The sequence below is a fragment of the Petaurus breviceps genome, unplaced genomic scaffold, assembly GCF_028583685.1.
Source record: "Petaurus breviceps papuanus isolate PSGF00001 unplaced genomic scaffold, PetGlider_PUasm1.0 186, whole genome shotgun sequence".
NCBI lineage: Eukaryota > Metazoa > Chordata > Mammalia > Diprotodontia > Petauridae > Petaurus > Petaurus breviceps.
In genome coordinates, this window is record NW_027185798.1 from 50,754,989 (window position 1) to 50,771,478 (window position 16,490).

Below are 16,490 nucleotides of genomic sequence, written 5' to 3' on the forward strand. Positions count from 1 at the left end.
ATCTATCTATCTATCTATCTATCTATCTATCTATCTATCTATCTATCTATCTATCTATCTATCTATCATCTATCTGTCTGTCTGTCTATTTATCTAAAGTGATGCAAAGTGAAATATGCAGAACTAGGAGAAAAATATACACAGTAAAAGTATTGTAAAGACTATCTATTGTGAAAAACTTAGTGATTCTGATCAATACAGTGATCTGCCACAACCCCAAAAGACTCATGATGTAAAATACTATTTACCTCCAAATAAAGAACTAACGGACTCAGAGAGCAGATTGAAACATATTTTTTTCCTTTTTTAATTTTTCTTACTCCCCCCACACCCCAGAACATGGCAAATAAGGAAATATGTTTTGTGTGATTTCATAAGTATCATGAGAATTGTATTTCTTGCCTTGTCCATGAGAGGTAGGGGTGGAAAGAATGAATTTGCAACTGAAAATGAAAATAAAATTTAAAAGAAAAGAAAAAAATATATATGTCCTTCAGTTTCATTCACTCACTCAACCTCTTGCAAGCCGCCTTCTGACCACTGAGTTGAAATTGGTCTCTCAACAGTAATCGGTGAACTCCTCAATGCCAAATCTGATACTCTTTTTCTCAGTTTAATCCTTCTTCATCTATTGGAAACCTAACAATGTTGACTAACTTCTCTTTTTGGATGTTTTTTTTTTTCCTCTGGATTGTCATGACATTGTTCTCTCCTGATTTGTCTGCTGCCGGTCTAACCAAGTTTTTTTTTTTTTTTGGTTGTTGTTGTTTTGTTCTGTTTTTCCCTCAATCTTGCTTCTGGCTATTGATGTGAACCATATTATTGACCTTAATTCTGGATGTCCCCCAAGGTTCTGTCCAAGGTCCTCTGCTCTTTCCACTGTCCTTTATTAAATATGATTTTTTTACAGTACTGTCTGAAAAGGGTTCATTTAATATTTTATTTTTCTGCATTTGTTTATGAGATTTTTATACTCTAATACATGATCAATTTTTGTGAAGGTGCCATGTACAACCGAAAAAAAAAAAAAGATAAACTTCTTTCTATTCCCATTCTATTTTCCCCTGAGCTCTATAATATCTAACTTTTCTAGGATTCTGCTTATCTCCTTGATTTCTTTCTTATTTATGGTTAGATTTATCTACCTCTGAAAGGGGAAGATTGAAGTCCTCCGCTAGTATAATTTTACTGTCTATTTCTTTCTGTCATTCATTTAATTATTTCGTTAAGAATTTGGATGCTATATCATTTAGTGTGTATGTTTGTGTTATTGAAATTACTTTATTATCTATGATTTCTTTTAGCAAGCTGTAGTTTCCTTTCTTATTCTTTTTAGTTAGGTTGGGTTTTTTTGCTTCTGCTTAATCTGATATCATGATTGTTATCCTTGCCTTTTTTTTTTTTACTTCATCTGAAGCATACTCTATCCTTTATTTTTAACTTTGTGTGTGTTTCTCCATTTTAAGCATGTTTCATGAAAATAACACATTGTTTTATTCTAGTTTCTAATCCATTCTGCTATCCTCTTCCATTTTTTTGGGTGATCATAATGTTAAGGATTTGAAGATCTTTCCCAGCCCCTTAACAGGCTTAGGGAATTTAAATATCTTCCCTGCCCCTTAATGGGCCTAATTTGGAGCTCAACAAGAGAAACTTGATTAGGAGAGATTTGTTTTTCAGGAAGGCACATACCTTGTGTTACTTTGTAATTAGGCAGTGGGTCACAAAGGTTCTGTTGTCCTGTGACTCTGAAAAAGGCTATATATACCCCAAAGTGAGGTTTTGCTTTGGGGCTCACTTATGGGAAGAGTTGTGTGATTTGACCCGATGAGTCTCTGGGTAGCTGTTGAGGCCCCTGGCTTTGAAAACCCAGATGCTGGTGTTTCTTTCTCTGGTAACTAACTATGTATATATGTAGTGACAACTAGAAGCCATGTCTCTTGAATTGTGTTATTTTCTCTTTCTGTATTTTTTGTCTGCTTGTAATTTCTGTTTCTAGTTTCTGAAGTTCAGGGTGTTGACTTTTCCACCTGAACCAAGTGAATGATATGTATGTTTAATTAAAGTAAAATTGTTAACCCCTTCTGAGTTGCTTCCCTTTAGAAAAAGCAGATCAAAGAACCTGTGCTAGCATCCATCCTGGGTGTGCTAGGGTGCTTGCTGTTACAGTGAATTTATCCCATTCACATTCCCAGATATGATTACTATGTGTTTCTCCTTACACTATTTTTTTCTGTGCATCCTCTTTCTTTTTTATCCCATCTGTAGCAGGAAGCACCCCAGCGTCCCCAGAATTGGCTGCCAACACAGGTTCTTAGATCTGCTTTTCTAAAGGAAAGCAACACAAAATAGGTTAACAATCTAGTTTTAAGCAATCAAACATATCATTTACCTAGTTAAGGGGGAAAAGGTCAGCATCCCAAACTTCACAGTATACAGACAGAAACATTTCAAGCAGACAGGCCTCCAACTGTCCAACCATTACATCCATACCAAATCACAGTTACCAAAGAGGGAAGCATCAACATCTGGGTTTTTCACAGCCAGGGTGAGGGGTAGGGTGGGGAAGGAGCTCTCAACGTCTGCCCAGAGTCTCATCTGGTCCAATCACACAACACTTCTCAAAGTGAGCCCCAAAGCAAAGTCTCACATCAGGGATTATATAGCCTTCTCCTGGGTTGGAGAATGTAACAACCCTCTTGACTCACTGCCAAATCACAAAGCACCAAGGTGTGGACATTCCTGAAAAACATGCCTCCCACCACAGGCTCCAGGTGTACTTAACCTAGGGGCAGGGAAGATCTTAAAAATTTACATTCCTATAACACCACCCCACCTCCAAAATTTGTTTTGGTTCAGATCACTGTCTTTTTTATCTGCCCTTCCTTTTATTACCCCCTTTCTTTTATTCCCTTCCCTCCTTTTCCTGGTTGCATAAGGTAGATTTCCATTGTCAGTTGAATACATAGATATGTGTTTCCCTCTTTGAACCACTTTAAATGTGAGTGAGGTACAAGAATTGTATTACTCCTCCAATTATTTTCCCCTCTACTGTAAAAAGCTCTTCCTTACATGCCTATTTTATGTGAGATAATTTTCTCCTTTCTTCTACTCCATTATCCTTTCCCCCAGGGGATTCCTTTCTCTGGCCTAACCATTTTTTTTGAAATATCATCTCAACATACCCAACTCAGTTCCATACTCTCTTTTTATGTAGAATCCATTGAATTGCCATAGTAATAATAAAGTTTTTAGAACATACATGTGTCATCATTCATATTCAATTCATCTTTATTGAATCCCTTATAATTTCTCTTTCATGGTTAACCTTTTATGTTTCTCTTGAGTTTTATATTTGCTAGTCATATATTCTATTCAGCTCTAGACTTTTCTTCAAGAATACTCAAAAGTCCTCTATTTAATTAAATTTCAATTTTTTTCCCTTGAAGGATTATACTCAATTTTTAGGGGAGGGTAAGTTATTCTTGGTTGTAATCCCAGCCTTTTGCCTTCTTGAATATCATATTCCAAGCCTTCTGATCCTTTAACATGGTAACTGTTAAACTTGTGTGATCCTGACTGTGGCTTCACAGTATTTGATTTTATTTTTGTTTGCTTGAAATATTTTCTCTTTTACCTGGGAATATTGGAATTTGTTTTTTATTTATTTTTATTTTGGGGGGCTTTTTGGAAGGGATAAGGTAGGGCAATTGGGGTTAAATGACTTGCCCAAGGTCACATGGCTAGTTTTTGTGTTGCATCTGAGGCCAGATTTGAACTCAGGTCCTCCTGACTTCAGGGTCTATTTTATAGCTATATTTTCAGTGCTATATTCACAGCACCACCTAGCAGCCCTGGAACACTGGAATTTGGACATAATATTCCTGGGGGTTTCAATTTTGGAAACTCTTTTAAGCAGGAATGGATTCTTACCATTTCTATTTTATCCTCTGATTCTAGGATATCAGTGCATTTTTCCTTGATTTCTTCAAATGGGATGTCTGGGTTATTTCTTTGATCTTTTCAGATAGTCCAACAATTCTTAAATTATCTCTGCTGGATGAATTTTTCAGGTTAGTTGTTCTTCCAATTTTTTTCTTCTATTTTTTCATTGTTTTGTTTCATGAAGTCATTAGATTCGCCTTACTCAATTCTAATTTTAAGAAATAATTTTCCTAGAATTTATTTCCATCCTTGATTTTTTTTGTACCTTTTTGCCCCCAATTTGGCCAATTCTACTTTTTAAGGTGTTATTTTCTTCAATATGGTTTGTGTCACTTTTACCTAGCTGCCAGTTGTCTCATAATATATATTTTTTTGCTTCCATTTCTTTGCTTAATTTTTTCTTTACTACTTTATTTGGTTTTGAAATTCATTTTTTTGGTCTTCCAGGAATTCTTCTTGAGCTCAAATTCATATTTTTCTTTGAGGCTTTGCCTATAGCTGTTTTAACTTCATTGTCTTTTTCTGAATTTGTGTCTTGATCTTTCCTTTCAGCATAGCAGATCTTTAAGTTTAGCTTTCTTTTTTTCTTTGCTCATTTTCTTATCTTATTTCTTAATTTGGAACATTATGTTAATGTGGGGAGAGATAGGACTCTATCTGAAGCCTTAGACATTTACTCATTACTGTTTTCAGAGCTAGTTTTGTGGGTTTTTAAGTTTTCAGTGCTTCCAAGGTGATGTGATCTGGGTTCCTTACCCAGGAAGGGTCCCTGATCCCTTGGGATTACCATCAGTACCATCTATCAGGGCAACCTCCTCCCTTGGGGCCAGGAGTGATCTTGCCTCTCAGTACTCTTGTCTAAAGGTATTCCTGTTTTCTCTTGAACTATGACTCAGAAGTGGATATAAGCAGTGAAGCTGACAAACAGCAAATGGTCCTACATCCAGTGCTAGCACTGGGGTACCCTATAATATCTTTATGAGCACTTGCTAGGTGCCCTTGCCATCTCTGGCTTGAGAACTCCTGAAGCTACCCACTGCTTCTTTCTCCACTACCTGATCTTCCCACTGATGTTTCATTTGTATGAACTCAAGGGCAGTATCCTTCCCTATGACACAGTTCTCTCTTTCCAAACTCCAGTGTTTTCTTGAGCTGGAATAATGTCTCACTCTTTGTTAGCTCTACCATTCTAGAATTCTATTTGAATCAATATTTTCAAGTTGTTTGGAGGGAAATCTTGGGAGAGTTTAGCTGAGTTTTCACTCTGCCATCTTAGCTCCGTCCCTGGAAGATCAATAATTTTTCTTAAGTACTGATCAGACTATGTGACCTCCTTACTCAATGAATTCCAGTGACTGTATTTTCTCTAGAATTACATATAAACTTTTCTGTTTAGCTGTTAAAGTTATATATGACCTGACCCCAACTTCAAAGGTTCATTAGGATCACTGCCCCCCTGCCTCTATCTGCTCATCTGTCTCTCTTTCCCCCCTATTTCTGTCTTTCTCTGTTTCTACCTCTGTCTCTCCAACTCTCTATCTTTGTCTTTCTGCTTGCATCTCTCTCTCTCTCTCTCTCTCTCTCTCTCTCTCTCTCTCTCTCTCTCTATCTCTCCCTCTTTCTGTCTCTGTCTTTCTGTCTCTGTCTCTCTGTCTCTCTGTTTCTGTCCCTTTGTCTTTGTCTTTGTTTCCTACTCTGTGTCTTTCTCTTTCTCCAAGTTGTCCTTTTTGTTGTTCCTATACAAGACACTATTTTCCTTCCCTACATCTTTGAACTGGCCGTCCTACATTCCTGAAAATCACTATTCCCTCCTTGAGTCTAAGTCATAGCATCCTTGTTTTCCTTTGAGATGCAGTTCAAGCACATGTTAAGGATTTATTTAAAAATTACTCGGTTACTCTAAAGCCAATCAAGGGATTGATAGTGTCTCTCTCTTTTTTGAATAATCATTCAATAAATACTACTAAAAATCTTTGGAGGAGGACGCAGAAGTATATTCATTGTCCTCTGAGTGTTTATGTAACATGAAGATTATGGCAGTTACCTCCCCCACAATCTAGCCCATAATATCACCTTTCACATTGTCTTTGCCACCATTCTCCAGCTGCCTTTCTTCCTTGGTCCTTGTGGTTCCCTTTGCTCACTCCTTAGCTCCTTTTAGCACCTACATTTTGATGAATGGTGTAGATTAGACCAGCCCTTTTTCATTTTCTGTACACTACAGTGCCAGGTACATAGCAAAGCTTAATCAATTAAATGTTTGTTGATTTAAGCACCATCTTTTTCATAAAACTTTTCCTAATCTCTACCACCAATGGGGTGGGGCAGAATTGCTAACTAACACTCTCCATCTCAAACTACCTAGTAATGTGAATATTTTGCATATTTTTATATTTATTCACTTAATATTGATGCTGCATGAATTTTATGTATTGATTATCTTCCTCAAGTTGTCTTCCTTATTGGAATGCAAGCTTCTTGAGAAGGGCATTTTTATTTTCATATTTTTCCTTTTCTTTGCATTGGCAGTGCTTAGGATAATATCTGGCATATAGTAAGCTTAAATATAGGGTGTCCCAGAAGTCTTAGTGTGCTTTTAAGGTATTAAAGCTTAATACTTGTTGATTTTAAGCACTGGTTTTTACATAAAACCATTCCTCATTCCCACCTTCTGTTTCTGTCCTGCCACCTAAATGAGTTTACAATTCAATTTTATTGAATACATTTGAATTTATTCACTTTATATTAATGCTGTGCATGCTTTATGTGTTTTTGATGTGTCCCTCAATAGAACACAAGCTTTTTGAGAGTAGGAATGATTTTATTATAGTCCAAAGACCTAGCACGGTGTCTGGTGCATAGTTGGTAAATGATAAACATTTGCACCTTACTTCGTTCATCATCCAATAAATTACAAGGTCCTTGAGGGCAGGAACTGCCTTTTGCCTTTTTTTTTGTATCCTTAGTGCTTTGCATAGTGCCTGGCATATAGTAGGAACTTAATAAACATTTATCAATTTATTTGTTGATGGGTTTTTTTCTATAACTTTGTAACTTCTGGACCTCCTGTCAAATAATACTACTCTGACTACTCTTATTGCTTTTTAACTCACCAAGTGAGGAGATGGGAGTGGGGAGGTGTTCCCTGAGGGACCTTTGCTTCTAGCACCAAATGCTAGTCACTGCAGCTTGCTAAGTGTTACCTGCTCTTGGGACAGTATCAAGTGGGGAGTCCTACTGGGGCAGTACACATGTCAAAATGTAACACGAGTGTCCTAAAGTAAATTCACGGAAGACAGAAACCTCTCTTGGAGCATACTCTAGCTTCATCCTGATAGTCAATATGACTACAGACTGGGAAAGCAGGGTCTCATGATTCTTCTGACCTTTGGGATTTTATGAGAGGTGTCAGAAAAGTTACCATAGAGATAACTGACTTGTGGTATCCAAGAATTAATATCAACTTTGACTTTTGTCCTTCTTTCCTGTCATTGCAAAGCAGATTTCAGATTTAGCCAACTGTGAATTCCCTGTCCCCCCCCCTCCCCAAATAATAGGGCATCCAAACTGCATTTAGACCATTGTGAGACAATTTAATTTTACCCTACTGATGATGAGTTTTCACTACAATAACACTTCTCAGTAGGGGAGGAACCACAAATTAGGCCGTCTAACATACCACAGTTTGTACCATTCATGTAAAACAGTTTATTCAGAAGTCTTCCATTTAATAACCATCTATTCACTTCTGGTCCTTCCCTACCTTAAAAAGTGTTGTTACAAATATTATGCTATATATGAGAACTTTCTTTTTATGACCATGAATAGAATTTCTGTGTCAAAATATGGGAATATTTTATTCACATTATTTGCATAATTCCAAATTACTTTTCAGATAGGTTGCACCAATCCACAGCTCAACCATAACACATTACTTGAAAGCCCATGTAACTGGAAAAGGAGGTGTACTAATCTAGTAGTGAAAGTGGGAGACAATGAGCATGTGGGCAGTGCCAATGGTGCTTTTGGAATGCTGAAAGATTATAGGAACCAGAGAAAAACATCTAGGACTAAATTTAGGTGAATTTTCTATGAAGTGCTTCCCACCTCATCTTTACTCTGAATCTATCTTTACATATTTATATGTACCTATATTAGTGTGTGTTATTCCTTCTGTTAGAATAAGAAGCATTATTTCATTTTTAGTATTGTCTTCCCAATGCCTAACATAGTGCCTAGCACATGGTACTTGCTAATAATGCTTGTTTATGGATTAATTGATTTGATTGATCAAAGATTTCTCAAACACACACACACGCACATACACACACACAAACAAGAATTGCACAGGAAGAGAGGCAATAGAGGGGTTTTGATTATAATAGATAATAAGAGTATACACACTGATTGAATCATGGATATCGCAAAGTAATTTCATCACGTGCATTCTCATCGTTAAGAAAATGAAATGATTACTTCCAACCAATGAACAATTCTTTTTTAAAAATCTTAAGAGGTGAGTATGGAGGAGACTGAGGTAAAGTTGGGAGCTTGGCTGTGGTAGCAGCAGCATGGTGGCACTGGCATTCGACCTTCTAAATACCGTAAATGATGACTTCATTGGACACTAACTGAGCCCAGGGAAACTGGGAGCAGACACAGACACAGAACCAGACACAGCACGAGCAGAAGCCACAGGCTACTGCAGAACAGATTAGACTTGCACAGGTGATTTTGGACCACAGTGATGCTGACTTTGAGGAGAAGGTGAAGCAACTGATTGATATGCTATCACAGGCAAGAACCAGGATGAATGTGTGATTGCTTTGCATGACTGCAGTGGTGATGTCAATAGACATATCAATGTGCTGCTGGAGGGGAACCCGGATATGTTCCTGGGAAATGATTGGGGAAAAAAAGGGAGTCTTGGGACAGAAGGATGGTGGACAGATGGAATCCAATGAGGAAGGTAAAGAGAATCAAGACTGAGATAGGGATTATAGCAGGTGACATGATGGACCACCAAAGCGGGGAAGAGGTGCCAGTTGTGGACAAGAGTTTCAAGGTCAGGAAAATGGACTGGATGTTGCTAAGACTGGAGGCCCATCTGGGCCCATCCAGAAAGAGGCCAAAGGGGCTGTGGATGAGGCAGAGGTGGCTCTAGTAGGAGGGAAGAATGATTTTCTGCCCAAGGCATGGGAACTTTTAACCCAGCTGATTATGCAGAACCAACCAACACCGATGAAAACTATTGCAATAGCAGTAGCAACACGTGGAATGATACTGGCAGTTTTGAGCTAGACGATGGGATGAGACTTGATTTTATGGGGGTTGAAGGGTCAAATTATCCCTGAAAATTTGAGACTGCTCCTGGTGCATGGAGGACTGTGACGGAGGAATGAAGATCTTTCTGAGACCAAGATCTTCACTGCCTCTAATGTGTCTTCAATGCCTCTGCCTGCAGAAAATGTGACAATCACTGCTGGTCAGAGGATCAACCTTGCTGTGTTACTAGGGAAGACACCTTCTTCAGTGGAGAATGAACCAACTAATCTGGATCCATCTCAGGTTCCTTCCCTGGCCAAGCCTCTGGTGTTCAGTAACTCAAAGCAGAGCACCTTATTATAGCCTGTATCAGGAAGCACCTTCCCCCATCACAGCATGGTGAGCATGGTAGGAAAGAGGTTTGATGATGTCAGCAAAGCTAAAGGTGGTAGCACCACAGGACCCCAATTCTTAGAGAAATTCAAGACAGCCCAGGCTTTGGCCCAGTGCCTGCATGGCAGCAGGGCAGTCACATGCTCAAGTCACACTCCAGGCAGTCTCTATACCAGCACTGCAAGTGAGTCTTCATCCACAATTTCATCCAGAGTCAGGAGTCTGGCTACCAGAGAGGCCCAATTCAGTCGACAATCTATACCTCCCCAAACAGTGCTCAGAGCCTGCTCTATGAACAGAAATCCCCACAGACTTGGCAGTACCCCAACTCCATCTCCTCATCTCCCCAGAAGAACCTGACTTGGGCAAAGACTGGCTTCAGCTCTGTGCAGGCCACACAATCCATTGAAGGCGTTACTGGTCCCGCGGTAAAATCTGACTCACCTTCTGTTCCCAGCAGCCCCCTCTCAATAACACAGTATCTGCAGCTTCTTTGCTGACCACAGCCAATCATCACTCATCTGCATTGGGTGGCTTCAGCCACAATGAGGAGCTTCCAGATACTACCACAACTCAACACAGCAGCACATTATCTACCCAAAACAATACACTTTCATCATCATCATCATCTTCTAGGCACACTTCAGCATCAACTCTTTTGCACGCAAGTGTTGAAAGTGAGGTGAGTCTCTATTCTTCCTCCAGCACTTTCTCTACTGCATCCAGCACAGGCTCCCGTCTCTCTCTGTGGTCAGCACCTCATTCAGCCTAAACAGTGGCAGTAGTAGGCCTCGGCCTGGGCAGTAACTCCACCGTTACTGCCTCAACCAGAAGCTCAGTCACCATGATTTCACGAAAAAGCTCCTCCCAGTCTTCTTCCTGGGGTTCTACTGTTGTTGCCTAATCCATATATCATGGCTCCAGGGCTGTTACATGCCTATCTGCCACAAGTGTATGGTTTTGACAACTTGCGATGCTTCAGACAAGATTCCCCTTGGATTACTACAGCGTCCCATTTCCTACACCTACCACTCTGCTGACGTTGAGTGGGAGGCATGGTAGCCTGGCTAGCAACCCTTACTCTGGAGACCTCTCAAAGTCTGGCTGTGGAGATGCCTCATCCCCAGCCGCAGGCACAACCCTGGCATGGCCCCAGCAGAATCAGATGCAGTCTCACCACACCACACAGCAGACATTCCCGAACCTGGTGCTTCCTCCTGGTTACACTTCACCAGCCTGCCATACTGCACAGGGGTCCCGGGCCTCTCCAGCACCTGAATGAGCCTGTTGTATTCCCTGTCTCTCCTACCTCTTCCAAGTAGCATGGTGTGAATGTCAGTGTGAACTCATCGGCCATCCCTTTCCAACAGCCAAGGGAGTATGGATCTCATGGATACAACACTGGAAGGAACTATCCATTTCCCTTACAAGCATATCTGGATGTCGCAGAGCTAATTTGACCCATGGCTGGGGGCTGTGTTTTGTGTGAGTGTGTGAATTTCCACTGAACTCTTGTTTCAGAAACCACACCACTGAGGAGAGCCTGCTGAGCTGAGGCCAAGGACTTTGTGGCTTGGGGGAATGAGTTGGTGGATACCTTTTGGCCTTTTGAACCTGCCCCTCTCCCCTTCCCTCTCCCCCGCTATGTGTCTGACCCTGTCTTAACCATTTTGAGTACAAGCAGTACTCAGCACCTCTAAAGCCACAATGCACAAACCTGCTGTCACTTTTGATTTCTGGAAGGCATGTAGTTTCAACTTACACCAGATATTTGTAGTCTTCAATAAACAGTGGTATTTCTTTTTAAAAAATCATAAGAGGTTAGCTATTAGTTTAATTTTGAGTTGCTCTTTCTAAAACAACTTTTAATTGATATATTTTGAAATCAAATGTTTCCTAATAAACCACCCTTCCTTCCCATTCTGTGTTATCATGTAATGCCCTCATATAAACAAATATAACTATACATTTGAAATTTTCCATTCTGTGACTTGTTAGTTACTTTTTATAAATTTGTTTTTGGATATATAGATAACCAAGAGCTCACCTTTCTAGAAGCTTTGTGCTTCTAATATATTTTCTCTTACATGAACTCACTTGATCTTCTAATCAGCCCAATGCAGTAAGCATTATGAAGACCTTCATATTTCAGATGGAGAAAATTGGTTCCCGGAGGTTATTGCCTTGTCCAAGGTCAGGCAACTAATAAATGTTGAAACCAGAATATAAATGGTGATCTTCCAATTCTAATTCCATTGTTTTTATATATATTCCATGTTGCCTTTTTTTATAAACTTTTTGGAGGGCATTTGGGGTTAAGTGACTTGCCCAAAGTCACTTGGCTAATGTGTCAAGTTTCTGAGGTCACATTTGAACTCAGGTCCTCCTGTCTCCAGGTCTGGTGCTCAATTCAATGTGCCACTTAGCGGCCCTGCCATATTGCTTTAATATTACTTTACTAATTCTGTTGTCTTCTCTTCCTTTAGTGATAACTATTGTGTTATGAGAGGGGATGAACAGAGCAAAAAGAAAAAAAAATCTGATAGTGTATTGGTAGCTTTGGAAAGGGAAAAGTCAATGAAAATGTGGTGAGCTGTGGAAAATTTGTATTCATCCCAAAGTTATATGAACCTGCCAGAATATTTTCCCAAAGGACTCATATTTAAAAAGAGCCTTTTGAAATTGAAAGTTTTGAATGCTAGTTCCTTTACTGCCTTTCCCATCTCTTTAGATGGAAGCATATTTTAAAGAGATTGCTATGTGAGAGATCTTTAATTATAGACCTTTTCTAAATAAAAGCATTAATGGGAACCAGAGTTATTTAAGACACTAAGTTGTCTAAAGGAAATAAAACAGCATTCTGAGTTGGCAGAGACCCTATTTTTAATTAAAACACAGGCTGAAAATGAAATAGAATTGCAGCGTGTAGGTTTTCCTAACCCTCTCAGGTAGTTTTAGCTCAGGTAGAGTTTCACTTTTTTTTTTTAAGCAAATTACCGATTTTTTTCCTCTGCCATCCCGACAGTTGCTTTTGGAAGGCAGAAGATTGCTTTGCCATGGGGTCATCAGACTTTTCTCAAACTCAGGCATTCAATAATAATAATTCTCCTAACAATTGATGAGTTTTCTTTAAGGAAAAAGCAATTTGAAATATAGACCTGTATACCTAATATTATGGTACATATGGATTGTATTTATTGTCTTTTTTTTTAATTTGGAAGATATCCAGTACTATATTCACTAATTCAGCCTTGGATGAAATAAGATGCAGTTCATTAGCTTTTATAGTAACTGACTGACCAAAGCTCGGGTCTGAATCTATAAATTACTATACTCAGATCCAGTCTCAGCCCATAGTATTCCGAAGCTCAAAGATCCAATGTGGAATTCCTGACCATAAGCAAAGTCATTCTGTAATAGAAAATAGGATAGCAATGTCTCTTAGAGGTCATTTACTTCATGACCCACATAACCATTGTGTCAGAGGTTTCCTCCTTTCACTAAAGGCCTGGGAACACTGATAACCTCTATAAACTTCTCTGTCTTCTAATGTCCCCAGGCAAATGAAACCTGGAATCAATATATTATACTCCCCAAAGTATGAGCATTGGCTCACTTTATGATGCCTTACACGGCATCAAAGGAAGACGGAAAGACTTTTTGAGACTCATAAGGTTACCCACCCCAGCTGAGACACTTATAATTTTAGGAACAAATAGTATTGCTCTGGGCAAGTCTTGGGAGGGCATGATGGTGAATAGTCCTTCTTCATTGTTTGCCACTATGGCAGCCACTCACAGCCATGGATGCTACATAGAGTCACTTTGCTTTGCTTACCATTATCCACTGTTGTTTCACCAACTCTGTTTCTCCATCCTTTTTCTTTCACCCTCTAGACTTTTTTTTTCCCTTTAGAGATGGCAATAGCCTGAGAGTAACTGAATCAGAGAGAGGTTATATGAGAAGGGAAATACTGCCAAAAGTCAGTGTTATTGCTTTCAGCACTCTAGTGCCAGGATAGTTCTGGGCTATTTGGGCTATGTCTTCCTTTCTTTTTTTCTTTTTCTTCTCTTTAATAAGAAAACCTACTATTCCAGTCTATAGACAAATTCCCTCTTTTGGTGCTGTGGGGATATCAGTCTATTCTCTCATTTTCACCAGATCTCCAATTTTCTCACCCCTCTTAGAATGTGTCCTCTTATATTCACTTTCTCCCCACATTCCAGGCAGAGTATTCAAGTCCATTGGTTGAATCTGAACCTTCCAAAGGGTCTTCTTCACTCACTTTTTCTGTGTGTTTTCCCATTTTTTACTTGCTGCTGAAGAGGCTGGGTCATTGCATGCAAATTAACTTGTGGCTTCTGCTTGAAAGCAGTAGAATCAAGGTCGAGAAGGAGCAGAACATTTGCTTTAACCATTGCAGTCACTACACCCCCCCACCCACTCAGTACACAGAAGTATAACCATGGGGTGGGGAAAGGGGGCAGGGAGAATAAGAATCAGAACTTCTTAGAATTAGTAGAGACCTTAGGAATTATCTAGTATGAATTCCCATGCAGTGTATAAATCTCTTCTACAATACTACCAATAGGTTGCAATGAATGACTTTTTGTTTGTTTGTTTTTTGCTTTTTTTTTGGATGGTGGGAGGTCAGGGCAATTGGAGTTAAGTGACTTGCCAGAGGTCACATGGCTAGTAAGTGTTTAGTGTCTGAGGCTGGATTTGAACTCATGTCCTCCTGACTCCAAGGCCAGTGATATATTCACTGTGCCACCTAGCAGCCCCAAGGAATGACTTTCTTTCAGCACTTTTGGTGACTGGGAGTTCATTGCTTCCCAAGACAGGTTGTTCTAACTTTTAACAACTCTAATTGTTATCAAATCCTTTTTAGTGTTGAATGAAAAGCTAGTTCTCTATCATTTCTAACCCATGGTCCCTATCATGCCCTCTGAAACTATGCAGAATAAGCCTAATCTCTCTTCCATAAAATAGCATTTCAAGCAGTAATCATGGCCCCTTTAAATCTTATCAATTCTACTTTTTCTTTTGTGGCTCTCCTTTGGCCTGTGGTAATCTTTATGGAAGTCCAAGATCCCATTTATAGGAAAAAAAATAATGACAGTGCACTCCCTCTCAATATACCAAATGTCTATTGTTGAGTTTCTGACTCTATGTAGCTTCATTTCTATTTTGAGTAAAATTATGCTTTTTAAAGTAGGGATAGATGCATTTCTCTGACTTTAACACTGAATGCCTTTAAAATGCACCATAGTCTTTCTTCATTGTTTCATTGTGGTGTAGTAATGACCTTGTATCGATTCTCAAAATGCACCAGAGTCTTTCTTCATTGTTTCATTGTGGTGTAGTAGTGACCTTGTATTGATTCTCAAAGGCTATAAGAATGGAGTGTAAGCCCCTGGAAGAGCTAGGTATCAAAGAAATATATCTTTGTCATCTCCTGTAAGGTTCTGCTGTATTTGCAACTCTCTCAAGCATTTGTTAAATCCACTTCTCAGGATCCTTTTAATATCATCTGACAATCATTTCTTGAGTGCCTACCATGTCCAAAACCCTATACTAAGGCACTGAAGGAAACACAAAAAATAAATGAGACCTACGTCTTGCTTCCACAGATCTGACCATCTGTTAGCAGAGATGTGATATATATATATATATATGAGATATATGATATGTATATGTTTCACATGTATGTGCTATATCATGCAAGATAGAATATGAGAGAACGTAGGTAATGGTAGACATTTGAAGCGAATCTTGAAGGATATGGGGCGTCAATAGGCATAGATGGATCGCAGATGGATTGACATGAACAGAGACATGTAATTGTGTATGGCCTCAGCAGGTAATTAGAATACTTTTTTTTGTATCATGTTCTCCTACTAGGCTGTGAGCTTCTTGGGGTCACGGAATACTATGGACTAGATTTCCCTTAATACATAGTATATAGCACATTTCATACAATCACTAAATTAGTATGAATTAAATTGAAAACACAGGTCCTATTCTTTTTTTTTTATCAGCAATTGGGGTTAAGTAACTTGCTCAAGGTTATACAGCCAATTATTTCTGGGTGTGGTGCTAAGTGTCGGAGCCCGGATTTGATGCCCAGGTCATCCCGACTCTGGAGCCCGTGCTCTTACTTGCTGAGCCACCTGGCTGTCCCTACACAGGTCCTATTCTTAACAAGATGATTGATCCAGTTTTGTGGTAGTATAATGCATATGAAGGGGAATAATGTGAAAAAAGTTTGCAGAGATAGTTTAAGAAGATGCTTGATTGTTGAGGTCTTTAAATACTATTAGCAGTTTGATAAGATAACAGGAAGCCATCAAAGATTTTTGAATAGTGACAAGATTGGTTTGTGCATTAGGGTTTTGTCCCTAGAAGGAAAATCTAACAAAGGTCACAGGGTGTCAACATCACAGAGTAATTCCAGGGATCACATTTTAGGAAGGTTATTAATAATCTAGTCAATATCCAGAGAAAAGTGGCCAGTATGGTGAAGGGCTTTGAAATCATACATTTATATATCTATATCTATATCTATACACATACACACTCACACACATATGTATGTATGTATGTATATATTATATCTACTATACATGTATAATATCTATCTATCTAAATATATATTTAGATGCACATTATACATGTACACATTTAAATGTTGATATATGTATGTCTATATTTTCAAGCATTCATCTATATACACTTCCTTATGTATGTATATATTAATGAAATATACATTCATGTTTATGTGTACATAGGTATATATGTGTAGATATATACCTACATGCACACATACACATATATAATCTATCTATCTATCTATCTATCTATCTATCTATCTATCTATCTATCTA

At 38.8% G+C, this 16,490-nt stretch overlaps 1 pseudogene; it reads left to right on the plus strand.

Annotated features, from left to right (window-relative positions):
* Window positions 1–8,553: 8,553 nt before the first annotated feature.
* LOC138162186 (ubiquitin-associated protein 2-like) lies at window positions 8,554–11,058 on the plus strand (annotated as a pseudogene).
* Window positions 11,059–16,490: the final 5,432 nt, after the last annotated feature.